Genomic DNA, 16,017 nt, shown 5'->3' on the forward strand with positions numbered 1-16,017 from the left:
GCGAAAAGTCCATGTTTTTCATATCCGAAATTGAATAATTTTTTTTCCGTACACGGGAATATTTTTCACAAGTTTACTGATTTTTAGCTTAATGGGATGTTATGTTGCTACACTCTTATTTTTTTGTCTAATTTGCCGGACTATACATTGGTCTTAGCTGTTATATGTGTTTTTTGAAATGTCAAAATATTGAGTATGAATATTGCGTTGTCCCTTTACCAAAATGTACAGATACGATAGGAACTACACCAAATGAAGTATCCATTAGTGTGTCAAAAGAAGACAAAAAACGGAAACAGTGGTGTCACACAATGAATATTGTCAATAAAATAAACAAAGCCATGGAATAAGTACTTTATTTTGTGGAAATATTAATTTGAATCAAGCATTTTCTCACTATTATGAGGTAACAAAAAGAAAATACTATGTAAATTGTGAGTTTCTTTTCTAATAACATAGAAATAGGCAGGTAGAAAGTATAGAATAAACTATCACATTGTCATAAAAAGGCATTATAAATTCATGAGAATTTCACAATATTGTTAGGAACTCCTCCCCGACATGATACTGGTTTTGTCCTGTTATAACAAAATTCTACGATTTGGCCAAGTCACGGCCCGTTTGATGTTTGTTGTCATCATAGCATGCGATTTGTTGACATTGTTAGATTGGTCATGTTATTTATATTTTTTTGTTTTTTCATTTTTTAGGATTCTAGAAACGTCGTTTCTACTATATAAGTTGAGCATGTTTAGTGGAGTTAGTTTGGTTTATAATAAATAGTCATAGTGAACGAAACGAAATAGAAAAGTAACCTAAGAATTTGAATGAATTATATAAGTTAGTTAAGTATTAGTGAATAGTTATAAGTTAGTGAAGTGTAGTGTAAATTGAGTGAGTGAAAGACAGTGATTATAAAGTCACCCCACCGTGGTGATAATAGTGAAAATTAATAAGAGAAATATGACATTAAAAGATAAATTTTCACTTGAAAAGAGATTTGTATTGACAGACACATAGAGACAGCACTGTTATAGCTTTCAAAATGATATGGGAAATTAGGTGTTACATGTTACACATATTTCACAAGCGGGGGGGGGGTGGGATGATTATATTAGTGGTAAAGATGCTATTGAAGACAATCCACTCAACCTCTTAGATGATATATGATAGACCTAACAATGATCGTTTGATCTAAACTGATGATAGTGACTAACTTATGAAACTATACTCCAGCCACCATGGACTGTTGTGAGAGACCCACCTCAATACAATGGATGCCTACAGATACGTCAAATCCCAATCATAAATCTTCATTCACAATTTGTCAAATATCATATATTTCCAATTATGTAAAAAAAGTCTGTAACCAAAATTGAACAACCTCCAAATAATCTATAGAATAAGATAATGGAAGCCATATCCGTTAAAAAATACTGAAAACACTACCCCAAAACTTATAGCAGAAAAATTTTAGAATTCGAAGCCCCTATCTTGCAGTTTTATAGACTATTGTCTATATATTGTATCATTCTACTGCCCATTTTAAAAAAAAATATTATTATGTGGCTTAGGATTTTTCGCTAAAGACATTCTTGAAGCTAAATTCACGACTCTGGAACTTAACGCTGACTCTTGCACCTATCAAACCTAATCAAATTGAATCAAATGCAAAATTATTTCATTCAAATGATATCCTAGTCATTAGAGGAACTTGAAAGGATTTTTTCCGTAGAACTCAAATTTCCATGATATCGATGGTAAGTTGCAGAAATACGTAGGAAATTGCGTAGTTTGAGCAGACTTTCTTTTTTTATGCACAAATACTTTATATGAGGCAATTCCTCAACCCGGTAGCAGCTCTTGTGGATATCGTTCCAATGAGAATAGATTGGGTTTCTGGATCTGAAAGTTTTTCTTCATAAAATATTTGGGTAGGATCTGCCTTTCTATACTCTAGCTATTTTATTTTGAGCTAATTGGCAGTTTCTTCTTTTCCACTTTTAGTTCGATTCATAATGACCATAAAGGAAGAATGTAACAAATTTGGAAATTTTAGTTCAACAACTTATTTTTTGGTTTTGCCGTCCGGGGAGTTGCACACCAACCCTCGGGCGTATAAATATCAACTTTATTTTCCCTTGCCACAATGATATGATGAACTCTATAGCATTACTTTCCAGAATTCCAGATTACATGAATTTTTGGTTCATATCTCTTACCAGTAATTTCGAAACAGCTTTAAGAAACATTGCAGCATTGGTATAATTTCTGTTTCGTAATTTTTGATGATCCTCTCCTATTTCTTCTTACCACATGTAGCTAGTGGCTTCTGAAGCTGCTAAGTTATAAACATTGAAGTTGAAAGTGTCCAGCTTCTAAGCAACATTAAGTGATAGTGCTTAAAATTTTTTTCCATGTTCATTGTATAAGAAAGGAAGCTGTTATTTACTTTGGATCGTTCTTTGTCTCCGTTTCTTGTTTTCTGATAAGATATAAAGTTAAACAATTGCTTTTGGTAGTGCTTTTACAAAGTGCCACAAAGCTACCAAATCTGATTAATAATAAAATTTCATTCAAGCTCTTGAAATTTTAGCTAAAGAAACTTTTACAAAGTACCTTCTCGCTTTTACTCTGTGAAATATTGTTAGCAAAGACATATAACATCTCCTTCAGATTTGCGTATAGTATTGCTTTTCTTCCAATCTTTGACATATAGCTCTTCTACGAGTTTGTATTTTTCTCTTTACCGAGTGAGCTTGTTAGCGCCATTTTTTTGGATAGACTCAACACCATCAATATCTAAGTTTAAATCACTCTACCTTTTCAATCTAGTATTTTCTTGCTAAAGCTCGCCGCCTTTAATATCAGCATCCAAATCACGCTTCCTTCTCGATTCTCTTGTCGGTTCTTCTTTCAGTTGTGAAGACTCTCCATTGCTGGATTATCCGTATCAATTATCCTTAAATAATTTGATATTATGTATCTTTACCAAGTAATTGTACTGGGGTTAACGTTACTAAAGTCGCATAATCACTATCACTAAAATTGCATTCATTGCTTTTTTGGTTCAGTACTATAGCAGTAAAAGTATCAATTTGCTTCTTGTACTCCTTTTTAATTGACAAGGGACACACCTTACACATCAAAAGTCAGTCAAAGAGTGTTTTATTATTTCTGTCTGTCTGTATTATAATCCTGTCATGACTTGTAAAATGTGGATTAGAACCATTCACTACTACTGGAATACTTTCGCGAAAGGAATTAAATCGTTGTAGTGGAAAGTGCTTAAGACTTTTCACCACGGAATATTTTATGGCTTATAGCTTTGAGAAAATATATTGTAACAAGGTAAAGTATTGGTCAGTGGTTTTAATCTATTCAGCACTAAATAAAAGTAAAACATTTTAAAGGATGGTAGCAGGACTATTCGCTACTAGGGCGACGATGATATTCTGTTCTATGGTATATTATCGGCTATTATCCAGTTAACTGACGTATCTACCAGCTGAAACTAAGAAATATCTATCTCAGAAATCAACTAACTAATGAAAGTAATCGTGTAGTCGATAAGTCCAGCATTCAAAAATTGAATTTTAAGAATTATACCACAGATAAATTGTGATTGATAAACAGGCCCCGAGTGTGAAGTTTTAAGAATCCTCAAAAAATTGAAATCAAACTTTTCATCTTGTTCAAATTTAAGATATCTCATAATTTTATTATAATGTAAAAATCTTTTTTAAGAAATTTGGAATCTTATTTTCAGTATCCAGTTGGTATTCACTTTCAAGAAATCTTCTACAAAAGAGACTTGAGCACCCAAGCGAAAAGCGACCTTAGATTTCAAAGCATTCTTTGTGAAAGTTTTTCTTCAACTTATTCCATTTGTATGTCACGGAATTCACCGGAGACAAACTATTGCGAAAGAGATACAAACAAAACCCGAACTTTTGGTCCTTTTATATTGGTTGTGACTATTTGCCAGTCTACCGGAAAAGTTGGTGTTTATTTATATAACCTAATCGATTTCTGCCATTTAAGTCAACATAAAAGAACTCTTTTTCTAAGCATGTAGCGTTGATAATTCATAACAAACAAATATACAAAGTACAGATAAAATATAGTACATGAAAAAAGTGAGCCTAATAGTAGTAGATAATTTCATAACTATGTGGAATAGGAATAATGAGAATGCTACTAAACGGTAAAAAAATCTCATTTTCACGTAAGATATAGTGTTGCAAAGAATATCCAAGGTGGATATTCCAGCAACAGGAATAAATGGTGGGATCGGATGGGAACCCGGGGAGTATTTCTTTTTGAAAGACCTAGAAATTCTTTATATTCAATTTCATTCATTCAGATTTTGTGAAGGAATATCTAGGAAGAGCGTTTGGTCATATAATTTAGGTCGAAGTATTTTAACAGTGTAATGTGTTCCTTGAGGTGGATAGATATTTTTGGACTTCATCCACATATATTCAGCATACTTGGATATGATCTATTTTGCTGATATGGTTTTTTTATACGAGAGGTATACTTCAATTTGGTTTAAGCCAATATACTTATTGAAAAATGAAGATACGGATCTGGATCGTCAGTACGAAACTAAGGTGCTCGAAGGCTCCACCAAAAATAATATTAATATCTTTTGAGTAAACTGATATACAGATTTCTACAAACAAATTCCAAATTCAACTTTCCTGTATCTAGATATTTTACATATATTTTTTGATCGTTCTCTACGGGTGAAATCATGAAACATGTTCTTAAAAATAATAATGCACTTAAAATTGCTTTTCAATAGATAATTATTTATGACTGTGAAACATACTTTATTGTGATAGAACTATCCGATGCTGGAGAGCAGGATGATTAAATATCCAAAAAAGTTGAAATAATAGTGTTCTACAAGAAGATATACGCTGAGCCCCTTGTTATTATATCTTCATCTCAGACTTGAAAGCTTACTCCCAAAATCTTAAAGTAATTTTGGATAATAATGAGAATCTAAATATGCTACTGTACGCTGATGATATGATCTTATTGGCAAATAGAGCTACAAAGAAACCTAGGATTTTAGAGTACCTGTATTTAAAAACGTTAAGAGGTAAGCAGATTTACGAAGATATGCTTAATATCCTTTATAATCAATGTCCTTCGTATGTGACCGTGAAAAATTAGACTGCCAGCTTCAAAAGTGGTGAATTTTCCATTGAAGATGATGACTGATCGGGAAGGCCAGTTTCTGTGTCAGTCCCTGAAAATAACAGTGCAGTTCATGACATGATTTTATCAGACCGTCGAATCGGACTACAACGGATATTTGAAGCACTAAATATTTCATACGAGCGCGTTCATCATATAGCTCACGTCAATCTGGACGTGAGAAAAATTGCTGCAAAATGGATCCCCTAATGTTTGAATGTTGACCAAAAGCCTGCAAGGGTAGAAGCATCCCGTTCGATCTGTGCTCGATTTGAAAACGATGTAAACTTCTTAAACCGAATTGTTACTATTAATGGGTACATTTCTACGACCCAGAAACAAAGCAACAATCGATAGAATGGCGACACTCTGGTTCTTCAAGACCTAAGAAGTCTGCTGGAAAAGTTCTTGCTTCAGTATTTTGGGATTGCCATGGAGTAATCATGATTTATTTTTGGATAAGGGTGGAACAAAGCTGAAAATTACTATTCGACATTACGGACCGCTCTAAGGGAAAAAATTAAAAAGAAAAGACGCTAAAATCTACCCAAAGATGTTTTGTTTTTGGAGGATGACGCCCCTGTAGAAATATAGAAATACTTAAATGGATCAACAGCCATAATATCTTAGTAAAGAAGTTCCTATTATTCTTCTGAATATCTGTTAATATTTGGGACTATCTTCACATTGAATAGAATATATGTATATATCGTTGTACTATCTATTTTCAAATGTGCAAGTGGTATTTGAGCATCAATATACTTGGAACAAATAGAAAAAATAGTTTCTGGAAAAACCTACTATTTCTTTTCAAACCCGAACAGCAGCTTATATCATTGTATGTAAAATGAGCTACTTTAGGCCTCAGAGCTTCCAAAAATAAAGGACCAAAACCCCAAAAGATTCATCCAAAGAGCACTTCTCTAGATGTAATTGATTACAATACAAGGAGTAGTAACCAAATCCTATCATAATATCGCGAAAACTGCCATGAGAATTTGAATAGAATACTTGTATGTATATACCACGCATCTATAAACAACAAATTAAACAATCACTTGTAGATAATTGCTTGCGTGAGCCTCTCTATTAAATATTAAAAGGCTCGTTGCGTAATTTTGTCCCACCAACTAACTCCGATGTTCTGTTTGTATATGTAAGTAAGAACAATCACAAAATAACTAGTACCTTGATATAAATGATAAATGATGAAACACTTGAGCACATAGTTTTAGTTTATCCGATTTATACGAGTATTAAATTTCGGGGCCATCCAGATGACTTGGATTAATACTATTATAATATTAATAAGTTCGTCTAATTTAAACTTACTATCAAATATAATAACACGATCTTTGGGAATTGTAGACCTCTCAAACACATTATTTGAAGTGATATGAATGATATGAATGGAGTTAAATTTCTTTGTGTAATATGAGGTATTGCGCTCTGAAATGTTAAGAGGAAGAGCATCTCTATAAGACCATCCAAAAATTTCATTGAATTGAAGCAAATGTTACTAATTTTTACTATAAAATAATATAAGTTTAGATTATCGGCATAGAAGAAAACATTATAATGTTTTCTTAAGATGTCATTTATATATAATAATGTCATTTACATATATTAGAAATGATATCAGTCCAAGAACTGAACTCTGAGGTTCTCCAGATGTTAATTTCTATATAGATTAAACCACAGTAAATAACTATAAGTTTTTCATTCGTCAGGATTGAATTGTTGACTGGATCAGTTAAGACACTGATGGATAGATTAGAAAAAAGTGTGCCGTGATTCAAGCGATCATGGCACTATATAGATAACATCAATCTGACTATGGCTATTTTAGTGTGCTGTCGTATATCGCGTTAAGCACATTAACTACAAGATTGAAGATCTATTAGAATGATAATCATGCTGTTAAGCACATATGGATAGTTTCATGTGGTGGAAACAACAATAAATGTTTGCATTTAGATATACAAATATCAATACCCATAGAGGAAATTTCCAAGGGCACAAGCTTGGCCTAGGCTTGGTTCAACTATGTAGAACTCTGGAACAAGCTTGTAAGCCAGGCGAAAACAGAAATACCATCGAGAAAATTCACCAAATGGTACTGGACGACCATCAGATTAAGTTTAGAGATATAGAAGAGGTTATTGGCATATCAAATAACGCATTTGCCATATATTGACTGAAGAAATGATCTGCGGATTCAGCAGAAAGGGTTCACTTTTTACGTCGATTCATAACTATAAATGGAACTGTATTATTAAGGATACTGACTATGAAACTCTCCTGTCAACGTGTACCTTCCATAGTAATTTGTTATAACTTGAATTCTGTATTTTTTCTTTGTCCTAATTGCAAATAATTTATTTCTAATTGTTTGATTTCGAAGGGGCATAATTCATAAATAAGTAAAAAATTATGTTATGGTTGATAAGCCAGAAGGTGATTTAAATCAAAGAAACACAGGCAATTGCAGAGGCAACATTTCACAATTTCATACCAAGGTACGGTATAATGAAATAAATAAGGATGGACCAAGAAACAGAATATGAGAATGGAATCAAAAGTAAGCTAACAGAACCAGTAAAAATAAAACCCTACCCTCGATAGGGAGTTCACCGAACATTTAAGTAAATCCAAAGATAATTTGTGGGAATTTGTGAGAATGTTTGCATTTTGTTATAATACGTATCATGGTTATACGCCATTTGAATTACTGTTTTGGTAAAAAATCTAACATCGGGCAAGACAATTCTTTATTGAAACATGAGTTGATTTGAAAAAATAAAAGTGAAAAAAATTCCCCACCAGTAAATTTTGAGATAGGAGACTATGTTTTATTAAAAAAGTTTTGTTTAAAAAGGAAAAAAAAAAACAAAATTCGTTCCTCATTACCTAGGACTGTTCTAGATCACGAGAATGATAGATGTAAACAGTGAGATATTAATTCAAAATTATAAAAGACAAGACGTTCATAAAAAACGATTGTATTTGTATAATAATTCTACCGTTTGAAAACAAGTGAATAGAACATCAAACATGTGAAGTCAACAACAAACTCAAAAATAAACAATTTAGTTGATAATGAACAAGACAGTGTAGTGATAATTTTCCTTTCCCAAAAGGGGTCAATGTGGTAGTTGATTAACAAAAAGATCGAAAAATCAGTAAGGTTCACCGTAGGCAACAATAAAGAAATGAACGTGCATTTTAACTCAATCAAACCACACGTACCATTAGAATATAACAAGAAAATAATATAATCTTTGTATGTATATAACATTCAACTTCAACTTCAATAATGATATTAATATTTGTATAAAAATATATTCAGCAAGATGGATATAGACACACACATGTAGTATGTATGTTATTATTATTAAATATATAAGTTGAAAATATACCAGTGATTTGAAGATATGGTTTCATTAAGTTCCCACTGATTGGAAGCCCTTGCCGTTCGACAACACGTGACAATCACCACACCACCAATGTACTAGTTTTAAAATAAATTTCTGTGACATTTTTTCAAATCATTTACAAGTATTAGAAACTTTTAATACTATTAGCTAATTTAGAGTCAGTCCAAGTTTCTTCGGTCACATTTTTTTTTACTTAAAGTCCTGTCACGGCGTGTAGTATTATGGGTGCTGACTATTGAACCCTCAGCTAGAGCTCAATTGAACAAGTTAGCAATGAGTGATGAACTTCATTTATATCCTTATTTATTAACTAATATTTTTGTATTACACTTTTTATTGCTCTTAGTTAGTATGACAATAGTTGATGCTAAGGTCTATACCTGACTGTCGCCTTAACTATCGATCCCATTTTTAATTCAAGTTGCCTCACGGTACTTGGAGGAGACTGTTTTATCCATACCTCTACATGCATCAAACGAGAAAATAGTTGTAGCAGTGGATTGCAAAGAGCGAAACTACACCGAAAAAGGCAAAGACAGGAAAGATATATGTTTTCGAGACAGTTACGAGATTGAGCTGACTATCATCAGATAGGTGAAAAAATTATACGAGAATATTACGTGTTATTGATGAATTAATCGTGAACAAGCGACCGCATTGCAATAAAAAGAAAGTGCTTTCACATCAGGACATAACACACTTCGGTGATAACCATGGCTAAAATTCACGAATTAACTTTTTAATTCGTTGTATTCACCAGATCAGGTCTCCATCGAATTCTTTCTATTTCCTCACCTCAAAGTATCACTTGCAGAAGAGAGATTTTGAGCAGAAGTTGGAATGGCATGTTTTGATAAAATTAAAAAGGTTGATGCTTCGCTGGAAAAAGCGTACAGACTTAAAAGTAGACTGGAAAAAGATCATGGAAAAAATGTCTTGTTTCTTTGTTAGGTTGAAAACTTTCAGGATAATCCGCAAAAATTATGAGCTATATACTCATTTCTCTTATATCACCATTTTTGTGATATGAACTAGAAGCTAATCTGATAAAACCATTAGTGGCATAATATGTCCTTTCTAATGTAACGCGACATGTCAACGTAACTTATTATACCTGAATCCACTTCCAACAACGAGTCACATTCGATTCACGATATCGGGATATTCCCAAAATCAAATATCTCACTGAATTTACGCCAACGCCGATTTTCAATTCCTCTGGAACCAGATGAAACTCGTTGTTGACTATTAATTCACGTCGAACTGTAGCATTCCAGGTCATCGATTCAATGTTCATTCCTCACAACCACTGAATGGGCATGAGTGACCGTAAATTGCGACGAGAGGTATTAACAATACCAGATAAATGAAAGTAAATAATGAAAAATGTTCTATTTGTTTCGCAAATATGTACTGAATAATTTTTTATGTATCGAGAAAATATTTTGGTTATATGTGTTTAAAATTTGAAAATTTTGAAATGCACCGCCAGCGAACAATGAGTCTTCATAGCTTAGTAACTAAAAATTCACTGTCAAGTATTTCATATCATGATTCTGTACAAAATGTTGAGTTGCGGGCATAAATTTTAGTACTTCACATAATTATCTTGATGTATTCACTGATATTATCCTTATAAAATCCATTTCATGAAAACAGAAACTCTTGTAATCAGCTAAAATAGCTTCTTAGATTTTTTACATATCTGCATTTCATAGATCAGTGATAACCTGGAATTACGTTGACTATTTTTATGACGATTCCCCCTCTGTTATTTAAAAAGAGGGTGAAAGTTTTATTGGTGTTTCTATTTGTAGTGAACGTTTGGATTCAAGTAAAATTTCTATGAAAATACATTAAGAATACACTTCATTCAGATACAGATTTTTAGAAATGGTTCATATTCATAAGAATGAAAAAGCTATAAATGATAAAAACGATCTAAATAATTTAAGTAAAATTTATAGCTCTATTTTGTTAATTCTAATAAATTTAATATATTTGAGACATGGAAACCAAGGAAAAATTAATTTTTCTTATTGGAACAAAGTCCTAAGTTGATTTTATCCTTATTTTGATATTCATGATGAAGGTGATCGATAGATCAGGATACAGATATTAATGTGGTGTTTTACAAAAGATACGTTGACGATTATTTAGCGGTAATTTCTAGTAACAAATGCAATACATTCCTTAATAACTTTAATAAATTCAACTCAAATATCCAATACACTTTAGAAATTGAGAACAACAACAAAATCAATTTCTTAGATATAAAACTTATTAAAATCAATAATAAAATAAAAACTAAATATTATACAAAAGAAACATGGTCTGGAAGATATCTTAATTATAACTCATATCATCCCAAATCACAAAAAACCAGCGTCGTTATAGGATTAACAGATAGAACATCAAAATAAACTTCACCAGAATATCACCGTGAAGTAATAAAAAAACTCAAAAATACTTTAAACAATAATCAATACACAGAAAATTAAATTGATATAATTATTCAACAACGTACATATAAAGAACAATATACATAAATCCAACTACACAAATAAATTCAAGTGAAGAAAAATATACATACATAGCACTCCCCTATAAACACTAACTATCAGAAAAATTGGAATACTTTTTATCGAAACATAACATCAATATGTCATAGATCACACAACACATTATCGCCACTTTTCACTACACTAAAAAATAAAACTAAAGACTCTAAGATATCAAATATTAGATATTCCATACCATGTCTGAATTGTCTTAAAAATTATATAGGAATGACTACACAATACTTGGAGAACAGAATAAATGGTCACAAATACACCAAAATTACATCGACTGCTCTACATAAACACGAAAAAAAAGAACATCATGAATTTTATTTAAAAAAAAATCTTAGCTCATGACACTAACTATCAAAAGTTATTAATCAAAGAAATGATACACATCAAACAAGATAAATGTTCTGTAAATGATAGACAAGATATAAAGAACCTCAGCCAAATTTACCATAATTTGATCAATTCGTTTATTTCAATCTACCTGGTATAATATCGTTTTATTGAAATTTCGAGGTAAATACACTGATTCTATTACTATGTTTTCAATAATGCTTTTAAGATATTTACTAATATGTTTTATCTATTCTACAAATATTTTAATCATCAAATATTAATTATTCTTTTGAAAATGCTCCCAAGGAAGGAGCGAAACATTAAGTTATACATAAAAATGTGATATTTTACAAAAAATAAATTTATACTCAAATGGTTGAGTATATATATATATATATACATATATATATATATATGTATATGTAATTATACTTCTTCAGTAAAGTAGGGTATGACTAGACATTTTTCTTTCTATTTCTAACGGAGTAGCTTCAAGACTCTAGAGTATAGCTCGTTGACGAGATATCGAATGAAATATATGACTAGAATATGTTTCACAAAGAAAATGTGGAAGTCCACTTCGCACGTATCACGCTTCGGTCGCTAGATATTTATTTCCGCCCAGGGTTATTTCCCGAACAAATTTATTGCTTTCAATTTTTATTTATATTTTAGACCATTGTCAAAAATTTCGTATTTGCTTATGTGATATATTGTATATGAATATTTGAAATATTAGTATTGTCAAAGGAGTGAGAGATAGTTCAACGTGAAACAAGAAACAAGGTTTGTATCCAAAGTAACATGTATTAATAAATATTGTGAAATCCGGAACATAAACATATACATATTGTTTTAGTATTCATGAAACACATGTTTATTCATAAACTGACCTTTGTAATACATTAGAAAGTTCAAACTTTCTCCTATTAGAATCCAAATGTAATCACCTATCATATTCTGATTATATCGTTCTTGATAACGCTGTCATGACATTTTGAGAAAATTGTTCTTCCTAAGATATCTTCAAATTGATCGAATTGAGTATATGACTTCTATTACAATAAGTTCAAAACTATGAAGCATGTTCAAAATTCATGAGCATTTAGAGAATTTTTTGCTGGACATTATATACTTTATTTATAGACCGGCTAAAATAGCAGTTTGGCTAGACGCCGGCTTTACCATAACATGAGAAAATACATATCTAAGTATATAATGAGTTGAAGTACAGAAATATGAATCTATTCTCATTAAGCCATAAGGAAGAATTTCTTAGAGGTGTCGACGAAATAATGCAACTCGAAAGGATTGCAAAGAATTTTAATTGTTACAAATCAACCTTTCCTGTCATTGCAATGACAAAATCTGTTTTCCTTTGGGAAAAATTCAAACAATATTCAATAACGTTTTCACCTGATAACTCGTTTTAAAATACTTTGTAAATAAATTCTACCATTTTTATCGTGAGGCTTATATTTCTCTTTCAAGTTTATGTTTATGTCTCATTTTAAGTCATTGAATTCCTCTAAACTAATGTGATGACGTTCAACAGACACTGATTCGAGTGATAATTAGCTACATTTGTTATTATACTAGATATTTGTGAAACTTATAAACTGTTCTTTCAGATTTAAACGAGAAATCACACTATAATGTTCACTGTAGGGTACTGGTACAGTGTATGTACATCTGGAAATTGATTCATTTGGTGTTTTTGTCAACTTGTCACTTACTTCGATATACACATGAGTACCAATCATTGATAGATCAGTAAGATACAACAAACAATTTTATTTTTTCTCGTAGATACCAGACTGGAAAAAATTAAAATACCGGCTGGGCAACTGAATCGGCAGTCGTCCATATCTCAGGAATAGATATATTACAGCTTAATGGAAGAAGAAATTATAACCAAACACGTGAAAATAAATTTCAGTATCTTAGGTCACCACTGGTGGGCATATTTGAATATATAGAATTAAAATACCCAAAAACCCATTAAACTAGCACTTTATATACGATAATCAAATTGTTCAAATTTTGCGCATTTTCCATTTCACAAGGTTTAATCTATCTCTTCAAATAAGAGGTGGGAGATAGCGGGAACCTTGTTATGAAAAATGCTTGTGAGACCGGTTCTGCCGAGCCGATATTTATGAACTTATTATTGTTTGAAAGAGCTTTTCCCCAACAATAAGAGATATATATATTTTGAACAATTTAATTAGCCACATAAGCGCTTCAACTCATATATTTTAAATCTCATAATAATCAATGGGAGCATTAAATTTGAAATAGGTCTTTCAGAAATAAAAGTTAACATTGCAAAAGCGAAAACTACATGTCGATATCTTTTTCTTCTTTGAGAAATGTGTATAGGATGAGAATTTCTCTAGAAACATTTAGTGGGCTGATTAAGTAAGTTCTTAAATTGGAATTTTTTGAACCGTTGTTGATATACGTACTGAGTGTTAATATAGTGTGTTCACTAGAAGTAAGTTAGGTGTTAAAGTTTTTCCATTATTTAAAAATGTTATATATGTTTTCCAGGGAATCAAACCATATAAGTAAAAACCTACACGACAGATGAGGTTACGTTTCACAGTAATGGTAGAGTACATCATCATAATATGAACTACTGGCCCGGAACAAGTTCCAGTTAAATAAAGGAGACCCAACAACTGTGTCGTTTTACTGTAAATGTATGATGCAGTATTCTAGTTGGACAAATAATTGGGCTATTGTTTATAGTGAGACAGTTAATGGAAACGGATGGTTAGACTTTCAGGAAATGAATTTCCACTTTCTTTAGAATACATATCCTTAGACATACGTGGCGACATGCTCTTACAGCATGGTTGCCCGGCATAATCCATATATAATTAGGCTTTTTTAGATTAAACATACCCTGATAAGTGATAAGACGTGAAAGCTTATTTACAAGATCTCTAGAACTAACTTGCTTAGATTCCTATTTTTGGGGTCCTATAAAATATCTTTTTTATACTAGTAGACCCCCGACAAGAAATGATTTGATTGAGGTGAGCCACATTTGACGTAGGATATAGGAGAGGTAAGCGGTAACCGTAAGTCATGCTTTCTCAATGACAAAATGGGGAATTAATGGAAAATGACATTTTTAGGAGAGCCGATGCTACCTTTTGCTGTAAGGCAATCAAATAGTACAGTGTTGGGGATAGAGGGCATAATAATGAGAGAGAGAAAGAGAGAGAGAGATGCTTTGTTGTCGAAAAGCTTCTAAAAACTGAAAAACAAATATATAAATAACTAAATAAAGATAAAATAAAATTTCAATATACAGAATAAAACCACAATGAGTAACAAAATTATAAGTAATAGTAATAGGTAATAATTAGAATATAAATCGTATATAAGTCCATAGCAAAATTAAACCAGTATGCAGCATGTCCGAAATTAAATAAAGATAAATAGAAGACGTTTGCAGTAAAAGATGATATCGATTTAATTTCAATTGTCAAGTGATTGTGCATTTTTTAATATAGTAAAATATTGAGTCCTCAAATAATTATAAACGTGAAGTAGGTAAATAAAGGTCGTGCTTCGCGTTCCTAATTGGATATCCGTGCAACTTTCTGAAAATGGAGAAGCGTACTTACGCATTAGGCAAAGGGATTCAAACATGAATAAGGGAGGAAGAATCAGAATTTTCAATCTTTGAAAGAAGTCCCTGCAGTGATCCTGCTATTCAGTCCGAGTAAATATCTAACAGTTCCCTTTGGTAGTTTTGAGATTCGCTCAAATTAAATCGCATCACACGCACCCGAGAAGGGAAGGATATATCGGAGATGCGACTCAATAAGGTCATAATTGATTATTAAGGAGATGGATAAGTTCAGTTCTTTGGAGAATGATCTCAGCGCAAAACAGAAGGAGCTTAACTTTTTGGATAACGAGGCAATAAGTAACTTCCATTTCAAGGAATTGTTTACAACAAGACCTAAAAATTTTACAGATTCAACGACGTCAGTAGTGGTGTTATCTAATAAAAAGGCTGCAATGTATTTTTATATGATAAAACTTTGGTTTTAGAAAAGTTGAAACAGAGAAGATTAGAATTGCACTATGATTTTAGGCTGATTAGATCACTAGATATGGTCCTAAGAAGTGCCGTCTGCAAATAGACATATTTTACCACTTTACCACTGATGCCTAGATAGACTATGTTTATGAACAGAATAAACAAAATAGGTCCTAGTACTGAGTCTTGGGGCACTCCACATTCTATTGGCTCGCAAGATGTCATCGTTGTATCAACCCTTACAAGCTGACTTCTATTGGTGAGGTATGACTTAAGCCATGCGAGAGGTGTTCCCCTGAAACCGAAATACTGCAATTTGTTGATTAAAATATTATGATTAACACAAAGCCTTAGAAAAATCACAAAAAGTTGTTGCAGTGCAGTGATAGCTGTTTATGCT

This window comes from Diorhabda carinulata, chromosome X (assembly GCF_026250575.1).
Source record: "Diorhabda carinulata isolate Delta chromosome X, icDioCari1.1, whole genome shotgun sequence".
NCBI classification, from domain to species: domain Eukaryota; kingdom Metazoa; phylum Arthropoda; class Insecta; order Coleoptera; family Chrysomelidae; genus Diorhabda; species Diorhabda carinulata.